Source organism: Mytilus californianus, unplaced genomic scaffold, assembly GCF_021869535.1.
Source record: "Mytilus californianus isolate M0D057914Y unplaced genomic scaffold, xbMytCali1.0.p SCAF_1, whole genome shotgun sequence".
Lineage (NCBI taxonomy): Eukaryota > Metazoa > Mollusca > Bivalvia > Mytilida > Mytilidae > Mytilus > Mytilus californianus.
Window position 1 is genome coordinate 66,902,372 of NW_026262581.1, and position 16,994 is coordinate 66,919,365.

The 16,994-nt window shown below is 31.0% G+C and overlaps 1 protein-coding gene across 3 annotated transcripts in view; it reads left to right on the forward strand.

Moving 5' to 3' along the window:
- LOC127723161 (neuronal calcium sensor 2-like) overlaps window positions 1–16,994 on the forward strand; it is a 104,970-nt gene that overhangs the window by 53,290 nt on the left and 34,686 nt on the right. For all 3 annotated transcript variants that reach the window (XM_052229690.1, XM_052229668.1, XM_052229684.1), the window contains one exon: window positions 1,177–1,372. The gene's annotated coding sequence lies outside the window, so the exon portion shown is untranslated. The remainder of the gene's footprint in view (window positions 1–1,176; window positions 1,373–16,994) is intronic.

Here is a 16,994-nt window from a genome sequence, read left to right on the forward strand (position 1 = left end):
CCAAAAAAATTACATAAAGAGAACAAAAGAGATTTTAGTCATATATATTATCTAGTCAATAATGTTAAAGATGCACATTGATCCAGGTGAGCGACAAGCTCTTTATACACCCAGCTTCACCGTGGGGTTGAGTTGGCTGCAGTTTTACATTTAAATGTCATGTTACATACTAATTATACCCCCGCTTTAAAAAAGGGGGATATACTGTTTTACCTCTGTCTGTCCTTCCATCAGTCTGTCAGTCCATCCGTCCGTCCCATGAATATTTTCGTCGCATTTTTCTCAGGAACTACTTGACAAGGATTTCTGAAATTTGGTTTCAGGGTTTATATATGTGAGTTACACCGTGTGATGCGTTTTCAGATTCATCACTCAACAACTTCCTGTTTACCAAACACTTGTATTATTTTACACATGATAGCCAAGTTGAAAATTTTCGTCACATTTTTCTCAGGAACTACTTGACAAGGATTTCTGAAATTTGGTTTCAGGATTTATATAAGTCAGTTACACCGTGTGATGTGTTTTCAGATTCATCACTCAACAACTTCCTGTTTACCAAAATATTTTGGTGGGGGTATCATCAGTGAGCAGTAGCTCACAGTTTTACCTGTTGTTTTAACTATTATTGGTTGATTTCACCATAGGCTAGACTATTCATAGACTACTGGGAATTGGGAAGCCTGTCCAAGATAGAGACTTTGCATATATATATATATTATAAAGGCCTCATATATATATATATATATATATATATATATATATATTATACATAATAATTTGTCTTTACTTCATTTTCACTCAAATATCTTTGTATAAGTTCACTTAGTTTTTTATCAGGTGAGATTTGTGTCACTAATTGATATTACATAGTCGGATATTATTGGGACATTAAAAACCCTGATTGTCTGTGGTTAAATGTAAAAATTTCGGCCAGACTGATTAAAATAAGCTTGTAAAACCTGCATTTAAACCTAACCTAATAAAATTGTAGTAAATCTTGAAATTTCATAATAAAAAGAAATATTATTAAAGAAAAAAAACCTGTTGTGTATTATTGACAGCAACACAATATGATGATTATGTCATTAAATTAGCAGGATATTTCTGATTCCAGAAAAACAGGATAAACGGGTTCTTAATGCTAGTTTGTCATCTTTTTCTTTTCTATTTCAGTCTGATGTAAAACCATAATCTATTGTTATCACAGACAGAAGATAGAGTAGTAGCCGTTGATGTGGAAAATTTTGTGATTTACCTGTAATTCTCACCTGTACATCTTGTTATAGCTGTTTCACTGCATGTTCTATAACAATAGTGGCGATTTCTCAGAGATTTAATTATCAGCTCGTTGATAATTTATTAATTAAAGGTAAGTTGGTTTTGTTATGGTAATTGATTTGTTTGCAGTAAAAAATTCTGTACAAAACTACATTGAAAAACACCGGAAAATGATTTATATCAATCAAATGAATTTTAAATTTCATATTTTACATAGATTTTTTTCAGATATTTATGAACTATCGTAAAAGCATGAAAGATCTTTTATCACATTAAATTTCTTTCAAGAGAAATTAATTCAAATGCTGTATAAAATATTAAGAGGTTTTTGAATTTTAGTTTCATGCCTGAATTGAATTTTTGACTGGAAGAAGTGATTATAGAGGGTGGAACTGTTGAAATAAATAAATGTTATGTAATCCTATTTTTGTACATGGATTAGGCATAGTTTGATGATATTTCATCTATATATGTATTAACACATGCTGGATTAGGCATAGTTTGGCTATGTTTCATTTATACATGTATTAAGACATGCTGGATTAGTTATAGTTTATTGATATTTCATTTATACATGTATTAAGACATGCTGAAAAATGATAAAAAGATTCCTCATAATGAGACCTCCTGCGACTTATTCAGCATGTTTAGTTCCTTGTAAAGTTCGTGACTGGGCTGTTCTATAGATTCTACCACTGTTTTGAGTGAGAATTCAGACAGTTAAGAATTTAAGATATTTGAAATTTACTATCCATGCAGTGATGAGAAATATCCCATGAGATACAGTGATGGAATCTGTTAGTTTAATAACTTTAACGCAATATGTTTGCAGACTTCAAAATTCTTTATATTATTGATATGCAAAACTTATATTTTTTCTCCAAGACATCATCAGGCATCAGGTGGTCTTTTTCTTGACATCACAAAGGTAAGATTGAAAGACAGCTACCCAAAAGAAATGCAATGCAAACTCCAACCCTCTTTAATATGCAACTTTAATTACCAATTATACAACTTAAATCTATCCTCTTCTATAATTATCAGCAAATTTAAACCATTCCATGTACTTAAATCATCATTGGAGTACAAAAGTTAGCACCATATTTCTGATATGCCTGGAGAGGCAATAATTGTGATAAATAAATATAGGTTTAAAAGGGAAGTATAAATACTGTCTCTTGTTTACTTGATGAAAACCTTTGGAACTTTCTGAACTTTCACTTTCCTTATTTTGTGGAATTTATTACCCATAATATTTCCAGTTTTTGGTTAAAACTAGATTTGTTTATCATTGTTTGTTTTACTCATTAGGCTAATTATAGGTATATCTACCACAGAATATATGGTTATGATAAGTAATTTAGGCGTTGATACATTGGGAGAAAGCGTGGAAACAGTTTACATTACCGTGAAACAGGTTATTGGAACCAAATAAGGCCTGTAAATAGAATCATGACCTCGTAAAGACATTTGTTAATACCACAAGGTTCAAAAACATAGTATTGCACCTATCCCATAATTCATCACTTTTCTTCTGCTGCTTTTAAACAAAACTTGATTTTGCTGCTTTGTTCTACACCCATCTCTATTTTATTGGACAATAACAGCTAGATTAAAAAAAAATAATAATAATAAAAATTTATGTTATGTATATTGATAGTATAGTATTTTGTAAAGGTTTGATGTGGGAAGATATGTCATCATAAAATCTGTCAGTCATAACAACACAAAACATATCAAATACATTAAAATATATATCTTGTCACATATATAGATTTATACAATGTTTTACATACTTGATCATTATGATGGAGTTTATTAGAAGAATATTAAGTATACATAAATGTGACAGCATATATACAATGATTTACATAAGAATAATAGAATATAAACCTTGATATGTTAACCAATCGGACATTTCCTAGTCAATGACCTGACAAATTTATCTCTTCTGTCGCAGAAAGCTCGACATAGGGATAGTGATCCGACAGCGGCAGCGTTAACTCACTTCTTAAAAGCTTAATATTTCAGAAGGTAGAAGACCTGGATGCTTCATACTTTGTATATAGATGCCTTAATATGATATGAAGTTTCAGTCTGTCGTATGTTCATTGTCCTTGACCTCATTTTCATGGTTCAGTGACTATTTGAAAAAAAAAGTTAAGATTTTTTGTTATGTTAATTTCTCTCTTATTATGAGTAATAGGATAACTATATTTGGTATGTGCGTACCTTGCAAGGTCCTCATGCCTGTCAGACAGTTTTCACTTGACCTCGACCTCATTTCATGGATCAGTGAACAAGGTTAAGTTTTCGTGGAAAAGTCCATAGCTCAGATACTATAAGCAATAGGTCTACTATATTTGGTGTATGTAATGATTGTAGGTGTACATCTGACCTTGACCTCATTTTCATGGTTCAGTGGTAAAAGTTTAGTTTTTGTGTTTTGGTCTGTTTTTCTAATACTGTATGCATTAGGTCAACTCTATTTGGTGTATGGAAATATTTTACGATGTACATGTCAGTCTGGCAGGTTTTATTTGACCTTGATCTCATTTTCATGGTTCATTGCTCAATGTTAAGATTTTGTGTTTTGGTCTGTTTTTCTAATACTGTATGCATTAGGTCAAATTTATTTGGTGTATGGAAATATTTTACGATGTACATGTCAGTTTGGCAGGTTTTATTTGACTTTGACCTCATTTTCATGGTTCATTGCTCAATGTTAAGTTTTTGCATTTTGGTCTATTTTTCTTAAACTGTAAGCAATAGGTCAACTATAGTTGGTGAATGGAATGATTGTAAGGTGTATATGTCTGTCTGGCAGGTATCATCTGACCTTCACCTCATTTTCATGGTTCATTGGTCAATGTTCAGTTTTCCTTGTTAACTTTGTTTCTTAGATACTATAAGCAATAGGTCAACTATGTTTGATGCATGGAATGATTTTAAGGTGTACATGTCTGTTTTCATTGGGCAATATAAAATTTCCATGGTTTGGTCTGTTTCTTTTATACTATAAGCAATAGTTCATCTATATTCGGTGTATGGAATGATTGTATTAAGGGTGAACATTTATTTCCGACTTGGTTTATCTGACCTTGACCTCATTTTCTTGGATCATAAATGTTACATAAAGCAATGGTCAGTATACATGTAGTAGGAAGACATTTTTAAGTTATATTTTTGTGGCATTGCTAACATCTTTGGGAATTATATACAGTATTTATTATGATATTGTTTATTATGTTGTACAACTGTGAAATTATCAACATACCCCCCAAAAACTGAAAAAATTATAGGTTTATAGTTCATGAGTTGCTTAATGTTTTTAATTCTTTTGAATAAGTTTGGAAAAAACTCAGTCATGGTGACCTATATATTTCGTGTTCTTTGTACACATCATTACTTGAGGTAGGTTTTATCCTCAACATTTTTAAGTCAGAGACTATACTAGATACTACTGTAAACCTCAAATTAGAATACCTTAAAGATCTGTGAAATAGGAGCTGCTTTAACTTTCTCAGAGCACCAGAATTAATGTAAGGTTTCTGTTGTTCAATCGTTAGTTTTCTGTTTAGTGTTTTGTGGACTATTGTTTGTCTGTGCATAACTTTCAGTTGAAAATGATGGTGTCAAATTTTCTTCGGCTTATAGTTATTAGGGCCCTGCCTAGTGGCGAGTCGCCCTATAGTGATCAGTCCGTCTGTCCGTCCGTCTGTCACAAATTGTGTCCGCTCTATATCTAGAGAACCGTAATTTCATACTTTATACTTGACATGTATATTAACCAACACCAGAGGGTGTGTCATAATGTTTGTTGGTACAACTTCCTAGGTCAAAGTTCAAGGTCAGCGGGGCCCACAGATATGGCTCCCATCTCAATGATGTCTAATTATTGCCCTATTGATAACCTCTCCCCCTTTTTATTGCCATAGTATTATATATTCAGCCATCCTTTAGCATAGTCCCCATTATTACTGGAGTATGATATTTCAAGGTACATCTTTTGTTTTTGTCCAAAGACCTTCATTTGTTAAAGAGTGGTTTTTCTCATAAATATCTGTGGACAGAAAAGAAATGTCTTTATTTAATTGAAACCTTTCAATAATTCTCTTTGGAATTGTATCTTTAATCAGTTTAATTGTGTTTGTTTGATCTTTAGAGGAATTCTTTATTTTGATGAATAATTCAAATTGAAAATAACTATTTTCTATTTGTTTTGTTTAGTGTCAGTATTAGTACTTACCATACAAATGGAGGTGATGAGTATTTGGGATGATCAATTAACACAGGACATGTAATTAGTTATGTATTAGTTTAATATTATTTTCCCCTGATTTCTGCTTTTTTACATAATTATTGGATTTGGAATGAAGGTTATGGTGAATAATTTAGATATTAATTACAGTCTTGGTGATATAAGTTACATGTATCTTGAGGAATAGGGTCACTGTCTAATTAAGAGAATTAACAGAAACAGAAACAGAAAAATAAATCAATATATCTAAGAGAAAATATCAGATTTATTATTGGAAAATGAAATCAACATGTATGAATAAAATTATAGACTGCATGCAAATGAGAAAAAACCTAAAAAGATATTGAAATATTACTTTTGATAAGGGCATGATAGATTCTTGAGTTGCAACTTAAGCAGACTGAGTCATTACTCATACACACTCTGCTTGAAATTTTTGCCACTGGAAGAAATAGAAAAATAAAATGGATCTAAGTGATTGCCATAATTTTGATTTAACCTAACCTTTTTAATTAACATAATCTTAATTGAAGGTGGCCTGAATTATCAACATTATTTTGTTTTTAAATCTGACAGGGTCATAATGTTGAAAAATACAAACCGCATCTTGGTCAATGTAAAAAAAGACCACAATAAATGGTCATCAATTTATATTTCATAATATGTCCTCTTTTTATCTTTATGATTTTAAACTACCATTGACAGACTGTTGATTCAAATGAAATATTTTTTGTGTTAATTTTCATGAAATTATATAATTAATTGTGCTTTAAAGCTGATATTACAATTACCTCTGTCACAGTTGATCTTATATAGTGTAATATCAAAAGGCTGTTCGGAATAGGCCCTTTTGGCATTTGTGCTCTCCAACAATTTCAATTTTTGGCTTTCCAAATTTTTGGTCTCCACCCTACCTGATGAGTGTCATTCCAGTAACATGTGTTGTGTGCATGGATTCATGTTTTTTAAAAAGAGTAATTTCCCTTATTGGCAGGTTAATTCATATAGAATATATAACAATTCTCCAACAATATTCAGTTGAAAAAAAATCAAAGATGTGTACCTGTATAAGAAATGTTTCACTGAATGGTTAGTTATGACTTTTATCATGTGTTTCTTAATAAAGACAGGTGTTTTAGTACACATATGGTTTTGAAATATTCCCACAGAGTCTTTTTCTATATGGTGAAGAGGCAGATCGTGTAAAGGAACATGCATTATTTATGCAAATGAAAAGATTTTACCATAAAAAGCCTTGATCTCAGTGAAACGTCTGTAGGCATTGTTTCTATTGCATAATGTTGTCTCTGAATTTCCAATATAAATGGCCTTTATTTCTTTCTAATATGATAAACTTCTTTCCCTTAGTTCAGTTCTGATCATTTGTTCAGGCTAAATCGGATAAGTTTTACAATAAATCATGTTTACAGTAACAATATGAATACATTATGTATAATAATTCTGCAATTTTCACATGTATATAGGATTTGAAAAGTCGAGGGAATTTTATTATCCTTACTGGTGAAATTTTAAGTCTGACAAATTTGATTTTAAAGATGGTAATGGGAGTTCTATAACATCTTACTTAGAATATCAACGGAATTAAATCAAACACAAATTACATATTTAGACGAAATTTTACCGTGAAGCAAAAATAAGTGCTGCTATTCTATCACGACTGTATACAGAATCAGGTGACGCACACAAGATATTTTTATTAAGTTTGAAGGCTTAGGTGTACAGGAAAATTTTAATTTTGTACCATATTTGTAGCAAATTTTAGCCATTTATTAAAATGAATTCTTGGTGGTCTGTTTAGGTTAAGGAGGATAAGATTTCTTGAATGATTTGATCTGATAAAACCTAACAAATGTATAGATTTTATTGAATTGTTGTTACAAATGTCCCTTTTCTGTACAATCATCCATCTGTCCTTCAGCATTTGGATAAGATTAGAGGTAAAATTCAATAAAACAGAAACTCAACAACATAACAAAACCAACCAGAGAATATGAGGTTCACATGGACCTCCATGATTATATATGTACTGGTACTTGAAATGTATAATGGTATATCTAGCACAAAATCCCCTCAAATTATGACAGGTTTCAAATGAATTTAACAGCCAGCTACTCTGAGGTCATGAATAAAGATCTCCCATCAACATCAAATTCTTAAGTTGACAAAAATAATCTTGTAAAGAAACAACTGACAATTTCCCTGGCTAGAAACAACATGTGGCTGCCAGTTAAACTAGTTGTGTGATTAGTATATCATCTAGGGGTTTTGGTGCTGGGTAAGATTGTTTAAGTAGAGCCTCACTGAGTAGGTGCACACATACAAAATAATTAAGAAAAGGCAACTTGTCACTTAAATTAGATATCAGATTGTTACTTGTTATTCAATGTCAAAACTTATAATTTCAAAGTAACACATCCAAACCTGTAGTTAAATTTCATGAATTTTAAATGTAAATATAGAACCCTAATTATAAAATAATAAAATACAATGATTTTACATTCCAAGAAGTCCCAAGTTAATTTGGGAAACAACTTTTTGCTATGTCATAAAGTAACAAAGAGTATAGAGGAAATAACTAAGAATTCCATTAAACAGAATTGATAATTATTTATGAACCATTTTAGTCATTTGTCAAATTGTATTTTAATAATTTGATATTTATCTTACTAACAGAAAACACAAAGAAGATTGATAGGTTTCTGCATGCAGACCTTTAAATAATACATATGTATGATAATTTCTGCATTCATGTCAAAATTAAAAAGCATTTTTTTAAAGTTACATAATATTACTATATGTTTAAATAACAACACAAATCAACACATTCTCAAATTAACATTATAATCTAAAGAATTGTATATCTGTTACTTGACCTTACATGCTAAAAATAAAATAGAAATTATCAATTTTTTTTAGAAGCATTAAGCATTGATCCATGAAAATTTAAATGCTTTTAAATACCTATGTTTTAATTTACTGCATTTTTCATATGAAAATGTAAACATATTTCCATATTTTACACCAGGATGCCATTAAATGTAATTGGAAATCCTACATCTATCATGTTTTACCTAAAATAAAATCAAATTATAATAAATAGGTGTAAATTAGATACACCCATTTGTGTTAAAACCCACATGGATGTTTATAATACTTGCAATGAGATTTTTGGGCTGATTTTACAGTATTTTTTGCATTTCTTCAGCCATTACTGTAAAATCTAGAAAATAATACTACTCAAACAGTTGCTAATGGCTGTCTTGAATTTACATTATGGTGAACTACTTTGATGTCGATCCTCCATATTGAAGACCTCAATGTGACTTTGTGATGAAGAGTAGCAATAAAATCACTGTTCCTATGCTTAGAGTTATGCCAAGTTGTGTAGGGATTTTATGTCAGGATTTTAAAATACACCATATTTTTATTTAACATTATATGAAATAAAACTACAGACAGAAATTTACATTTGTTTAAGGGAAGTAACTCTGCACAATTGTACAGTATATAAAGTGTGATTGTATAGCCTAATTGTAGGATTGACTTTGATATTTTATATCGTTTTAGTCAGATTCACACAAGTATATACAGGGGGCCTCAGTGGCTAAATGGTCTGTTAGTAGTAGAACTACTGTATTACTAGCCTGTCAACACTGAGGTTGTGTGTTCAGTCCCTCACATGGCAGTGTTAGCTGGACTCCATTATCTTCACTGACTAGGATTGTCAGTTTTCCTATCAAAGGTCCTTGTTTATCTCTGAGCACTCTGGCTCCCTCTATCAATAAAAACTGATTGCCACGAAATAGCACAATAGTGCTGAAAGTGGCGTTAAACACCAATCAATCATAAGTAAGTAAATAAAACATTATTGACCTGGATTCTTCATTAATTTTTTATTTTCTTCAAGAAGTTAAAAGGATTGAAGAGAAAAAACAGGTTAAAAATCAAAGGTTCCTTCACAGAAAAACCAGGCCCATGACCTCTGACCCAGACTAATTTGAACCATAGAGCACATGTTACTGTGACTTGACTGTAAGTGTTGTTCTCCACCCATTGCAGTTTATTTAAAATTCTGACCAAATTGCAATTTGTTTTATCAAATCAAACTGTTCAACTGGTCAGAAATTTTAACAAACTGCTGTAGAAAACCACAGTCAATTCATGAAAGTGCATGGTGATAAAATAAAGCATACTTACAATCCAATTGCACTTTATTATGATTTACGGTATTTAGAATTTATTGAAATGATAAGGAGTAAGATTTTCCTTTTTTGCTGATGAAGATCTGAGAGGATATGTTTAGTTGCATTGGAATTTTAACATCTGAGATGATAGTTCTCTTTGAAAATCTATTTACAGAATGTACTTTTATATTGCTTGGATAATTTATATTAATTAGTTTTTAGATAAAAACAAATTACATTAGAAACCACTGTATATTTAAGTTCTATAATAAGGTGATATAAGAAATTACTAATTGCCCCCCTTTAGGACTTTGATTGGAATAAACTGTCTTTGCGGCTTACACATACATATTTAATACTGACTTACAATATCAATTTACCCTAAACTGAAGACTATTAATTGTAAGGTATTAAAGCTATGTGACAGGTTCAAGTTTCTTATCGGAATTACAAGACTCTTTTTAGGACTGTTCTTTTTTCTGACTAGTATGTGAGCTGGTAGATAATCTTACTGTTTTTGTTCCAATTATTGAGATGGAAATAGAATTGTTGGTGTTGGTCAGGGTATTTAAATTCTTGGAAGGTGACCTGTCCAATTGAATAAATTCAATAGCTATTGTCCTCTGTGGATTTTATTTGGGACTTTGAATTTCACCTTGAAAAACTAATCATTCATTAATCAATTATTCTGTACAAAAAAATAAACTCATAGTAATAAAAATAAATGTACAAATAGTGAATAATGACACATGACCTTTGAAAAAAATCATTGCTGGTGGATATTTCAAACTTTCAATGCTTGGTGTTGGATTTAGTGATAACAAATCAAAGGAAAACAAGCCTCTGTTTGGTATAAATCTACAAAGTTTGGTATCCCATTCTTAACACATGAAGTTAGAATAGAGAATGGAAACAAGGAATGTGTCAAAGAGACAAACAACCCAACCAAAGACCAAAAAACAGCCCCCAAGGTCACCAATGGGTCTTCAACACAGCGAAAAATCCAACACCCAGAGGCAGGCTTCAGCTGAGCCCTAAACAATAATGTATACTAGTTGAGTGAATTGAACCCCAACTCTAAACTCAGAAACATACAAATGAACCAAAATAAAAAAAAACACTCAAGACTAACAACGGCTAGAGGTTCCTAGGTAACAGACTTGGGACAAACCAGGAACTAAACAAAATGACAATGATCAACATACTAGTTGAATTGTTATGATAAAAATGCATACTGAATAGCAAACTGTTTTATCATGCTAAATGTGTAATAAGAATGTTCATTTTGTTAAAGGGGTATTTTGTAAGATAATACAAACTATATAAACAATTCCCAAAGGTGAAGTGTCCTTTTCCAAGCAATTAGAGATTGTTCCTCACAGGACTGCGTTCCATTAAGTCAATTTTCTTGTGCACTGACAGGAAAAACAAAGTGTCATTATTTATTGTATGTAGAATTTATCAAACTCTGTAATCAATACAAAAAATATAGTTATATAATATCAATTAACTAACCTTCATTTAATCTGACTGAATTGTATAGAAGAAAAACAAGGAGTCAATTTCATTAAAGTTGATTGAAGCAATTCAGAATACATTTAGACTGTTGACGTACTTTGTACTTTGGTTAGTTTTCAAAAAAAATCATGCACTTCTGTTTTAGATTGTTTAAAATATATAGTAAGAATTATAGTGTTTAGTAATTGACCAATTTCTATATTTGTTTTCAAGTATGAATAATTATTGTGAATTGAACACTTGAGAAACCCCATAACTTATCAACAGAAAACAGATTGAACATGTAATTTCAAAATAGTGAATTGTCCTTTTCTAAGTGACATAATGAACCTGTGTCACATGTGTTTTCTACAAAAACTTGTTTATAAGTGTACAGTCAGGATCATTAAAAGAGGGGCAAAAGATATGCCAAAGGTTTATTCTAACTCATAAGTCAAAAACAAACGGACAATATTTCTCATTGGCACTCATACCACATCTTCTTATATCTTAATACCATGGCAAAAAGACAGACAACAGTACACAAAACACAACATAAAAACTAACAATTAACTTGCTCAGTTAGGATCATATTCAGCCCAAACTTGTGTCATCCTTAGACAAGTGAAAATAATTAAATCTTTGTCACATTGATATATATTGAAATGACAAGTTGCACAATTATAATCAGTCTCTTTTCACAAAAAAATCTTACAATTGTAACTTGTTTTTGTTTATTTTTAAAATGTTACAGATTCCTGGATAGTTTATACGAGTACAAAAATTTCGTCATGTGATAATCATAATATTTATTTCAATGCTATTCAAGATACAAAAAGAACATGTGAGACAAACAGTGGCAGTGGCCCGTGAGTAGTACTGTTTGATACAAAAAACATGAATCCTAATTGTAATTGTGTCCCAAAATTAAAAAAAAATATTTGTATAGCAATAATAAACATGTCTAGGCTGTGAGATCATCAACATAACCCCATCTAAAGTTAAGCTGCTCCTTAATTAAAAGGAATCTTCCAGACAAAGTATTATACAGGGTTAAGCAAGGTCTACATTTCATCTTATAAATTCCTTCTTTAGTTGACTCTAGGGCATATATCTTATAGAACTAGATTTCTTATGACAAAAAGTGAATGACTAAAGTTAAAATATCATTGTCATCATTCTGAAAGAACATTTTCTTTCTTTCTTTGGTACTAATGGCATACTAGAATCTGAGATTAGAAGACAGTCAATATTTCTTTTTTACCTTGTTATTTTGTGTAAAAGGAGATGTGGTGTATATGTCAATTCTAAGACAGCAACCCAATGGCAGCAAAAAAAACCAAAGATAACTAGAGGTCAACATATGGTTTTCAAATCGTAGACAGGAGCCCTATATAATATTTATTAATATTAAATCCAAACAAAAGGATTGTTACTAAACACACGTGTAAAACAAATAAACAATACAAATATGTAACATTGACAAACAAAAAGTTAAGAAATCTTAGAGTTTATTTGTTTGTTTTTTGTTTTTTTATGCCCCCGACGCGAGGTGAAGGGGGCATTAAGTGTTACCCTTGACCATCTGTCTTTCCGTTCATCCCATTTTTTTTGGAAAAGCAAGCTTAAGCGGGGGCATTCGTATCCTCAGACACATTCTTCTTTTAAGTTTTATTTTCTTAAATGGTATACAACATGCCTCTCTTCAAATAAGCATAACAATTATGATATATGATAGACAGAGTCCTATACAGAAGGTGGAGCTCTCTTGTCTCAAGTATGTGTGTTTGTCAGTCTGCACAATGTATCTGTGACTACTTCTGAACCCCTGACTGGATTTTCATGAAACATTCAGAAAAAGTTCATCACTTTATGAAATTGTTTTCTGCCTATTTTATTATTTGGATCAAATGATTTGTGGGGTTTCCGTAGCAAGTAATCAGGGCTTTCCAATATCTGTACAAAAGTGGATAGACTTCTTATATCTGTAATTTCACTTTAACATAATAACAACTTGTAAGTGAATTTCAATTTAAAAAAAATCATATTCCAGGCTCGTAAGATGTAATTGAAATGCTTTTCTATTCATAGTTTTTCAATGCATAATGATATAATGTTTTGTAGATAGACCTTAAATTTAATTATCACAAATTTGATTAAGAACAGTTTTGAAATAAAACATGCATAAGATTATTGTTTAGTAATATTTGGAAAGGGTATTTTTTAGAAAAGTATATTGAATACTATTGTATGTGTAATAGCCTTTGATGAGTTTCACAGATTGACAATATTCAAAAGAGATGTATATTTAGTGAATCGAAAATTATTATATACACGAGAGGTAAGATACCAAAGGGATACTGTGGATTCATTTATTTTCATGGGTACCAATTTTCGTGGATTATGGAAAACTTGCATGTTCGTGGATAATTAATTTCGTGGTTTTGCAGAAGTCTGCATATAAGCCTAAAGAAAATTTGTTATTCGTTGAACATTTAAGGTTCACCTGTTCCAACCAAAGCCACAAAAATTGGTATCCAACGAATAATAATGAATCCACAGTATACTAACTCAATTGAGTCGAAAACAAATTGACAATGCTTATAATGGCCAAAAAATTGAAAAAAAAAACAAAAGACAAACAACAGTACTCAAAACACAACATTCAAAACTAAAGACTGAGCATCATAAACCCAACCAAAAACAAGGGATGATTCCAGGTGCTCCAGAAGGGTAAGCAGATCCTGCTCCACATGTGGCACCTATTGTTTGGCTCGTGAGTACAAACCTTGAAATACGTCGGTCTGTCCCATTTAATAAAAAGAGGACAGGATTGTGGTAATGACAATGGGATCATATCTGTCGTCATCTGTAAAACATTGAACTATACTCAATTGGACAGCAATCAGAAGATTGTACTTATTGAATAAGTTCTACATAATCTTTACATCCCAGATTAATTCCCATTTCTTAGATGTCCATTTAAAATTCAAGTACAGGTATATAATTGTTCCTTGTAAAATCTTTTACTGATTCAAAATTGATCATCTTTGTGCTTTCAAAACATAAGATGGCAACGAACACTGTTACCAGAAAACACCAGCAAATATATGTAGATCAGGCTTTATCCATGATGTTTATTCTTTTATTTTATTTTTATGATTGAAAGAACAGATGACTGTTTTTATGTTTGGTATGAGTATGTTATTTTTTATGGTGGATAAAGTTGTCAGACAAGTTATCAGATCATGGGATGTGATTATGTTTCCCTACACTTGAAAGTAGTGCATTATAATCCAGATGAAGGGAGATATATCCCTACTCTTGTAGGTAGTGCATTATAATCCAGATGAAGGGAGATATATCCCTACTCTTGTAGGTAGTGCATTATAATCCAGATGAAGGGAGATATATCCCTACTCTTGAAAGTAGTGCATTATAATCCAGACGAAGGGAAGAAACTACTTGCAGCCTCTAGTCTTTATATTGCATTGTTACTAAATGTATCAATTTAAAATCTTAACCACATTTGACATTGAATTATCTATATTTAGCTTCCATCCATGATCATCCATGTTTAATGAGCCTTAAAGCATCATGTCATTTTAGGTCATAACCAATCTTTGAACAGCCATAACTGTTACTATTCAGAGAGAATGGCGAAAATTGTTTTGAAAAGCTTACTCATTATTATAAATAATTTACTGTAAAGTTAATGAGAAATTTCATTATTAATATGTAACACAAGTCTCCTTTATCAAAATCCACCAATCCATGCCAACAAATTGATAAGTTTCTTACATAATCTGAAGCCGTGGAGATTTAACCCCAGGCATGTTTGTCACTAATGAAGCATGGTTATTAATAATAATTGTTGTATTTATTTTACCAATGAATAAAGTGAGACAATTATAAAGGTTGTGCATTGCTCTGTAAATTAGTCTTGTTACATACATGCAGAGATGTACTAATGACATTATTTCTGGGATAAAAAGTCTCAAGTCTAAAGGTTATATATGTCCTTGTACGGCTGAATAAAGGATAACAAATTTTAAGACAGATCTATACTATTGTTAATACACATAGAATGATGAAAAACGACTGTGGTATTCTTGACTTAGAACAGATATTGTGAAGACTAAAAATTCAGGGATATTTACAGTAAACCAACACATTTTCACAAGTGATTTATATGTCACTCCAGAGTTTGCGAAATCTTTTTTTCCGTGGTGGTCCTTGAAGAAAATCTGCTGGTCCTCACTATTATTTCTATTGCATTAAATACCAAAATTGTGACAATGAAATCCTTGGGACCACCACTTTTCGCAAACTCTGGTGACTTTCATGTGTAGAAAAATAGAATTTAAGATTTATGGATCTTCTCTTAATATGAATACATCTACAAGTTACAAATTCATGAAAATAAATCAGTGAAAAGTCAGCTTAGCAAAGAATCAACACTAGAAAAAGTACCCTCGAAAAAATAAGTTAGTTAACAGTAAAAACTGTACATTGAATCTATTTGACAGGATAATCCATCCAGATGTCAGGTTTATTTTGGAATGTATCACACAGCAAGTCTTACTTCAACCTACTTTAATAAATTATTCAGTTTTCTAAATGTAGATGTTATTGCAATAACACCTAGTCACAATATAAAACTTATAGGAATAAAAAAATGATAAGGTTCATTTTACCCTTACACTATTTGACCAGAACTTTCATGCAAATTTTAACAGTTGCATTTATGACTAATCTCATCCCCTTTATTGTTTCATATTTTATTCTATGTATTTTTCAAGTTACAGTAAAATTACAAAATTCACAGACTTTTAAAATGGCATGTTCAACATTAGGTTTCCCAGACCGTAGAACTTGGAACTTTTACTGTCCTCATAAATATGTCAGATACAGCTATTTGTTAATAGAAACTTGATGTAAATATGCTACAGATCAATTTTGTTGAAGTTTAATAAATTTTGGAATAGGAATGTAAATGATTTAACTATCAATTGAATGGTGTAACAATTTACAGATAGAAGCGCTAGTTCCATTATTGTAAAACTGAAGAATATCGGTAATGAAAGAGAGATTTAATTAAAGCATCCTTCTTTTTTTCTAGTCCTTGTTCGGGATATAGTGCTGAGAATTATATCATAAAATAGAAGTAATACAATATAAACCTCATCCTGAGAATGGTTTCATTAAATCTGCACTGTTTTGTTAGGGATATTATATTTTTGTTTAACGAGGCTCTTGGGATATAATCAACATGCATTTCAATTTAGAATGATGTAAATTTGGCAGATATACTGGTACCTTAAATGGAATGATTACCATTATGATAAAGAACTGAATTTTGAAAGAAAACATGTATAGGATTTTTAGATTGGAGACATAGATAATTCCTGTATGCCACTGCATTAATTTTCCACAGGAAACTTTGTACCATGTCTGAAGAATTATGAGAATTTTTTATGTGGAAATCTGTTTAACTCATTTGGCTTAAAGAACAAAATATATTGCTTAATGTTCATTATCTGGTCGTTTGAACTGATGTATTTTTTAAATAATACTGATTCTTGTCTGCTTGTCCATTATTTGGCCGTTTGAACTGATTTAGTGTTTATATAATGCTGATTCATGTCTGTTTATCCATTATCTGGTGGTTTGAACTGATTTAGTTTTTATAGAATGCTGATTCATGCCTGTCTGTCATACAAGTGAGAGTTTTAGCTAGCTTTAAAACC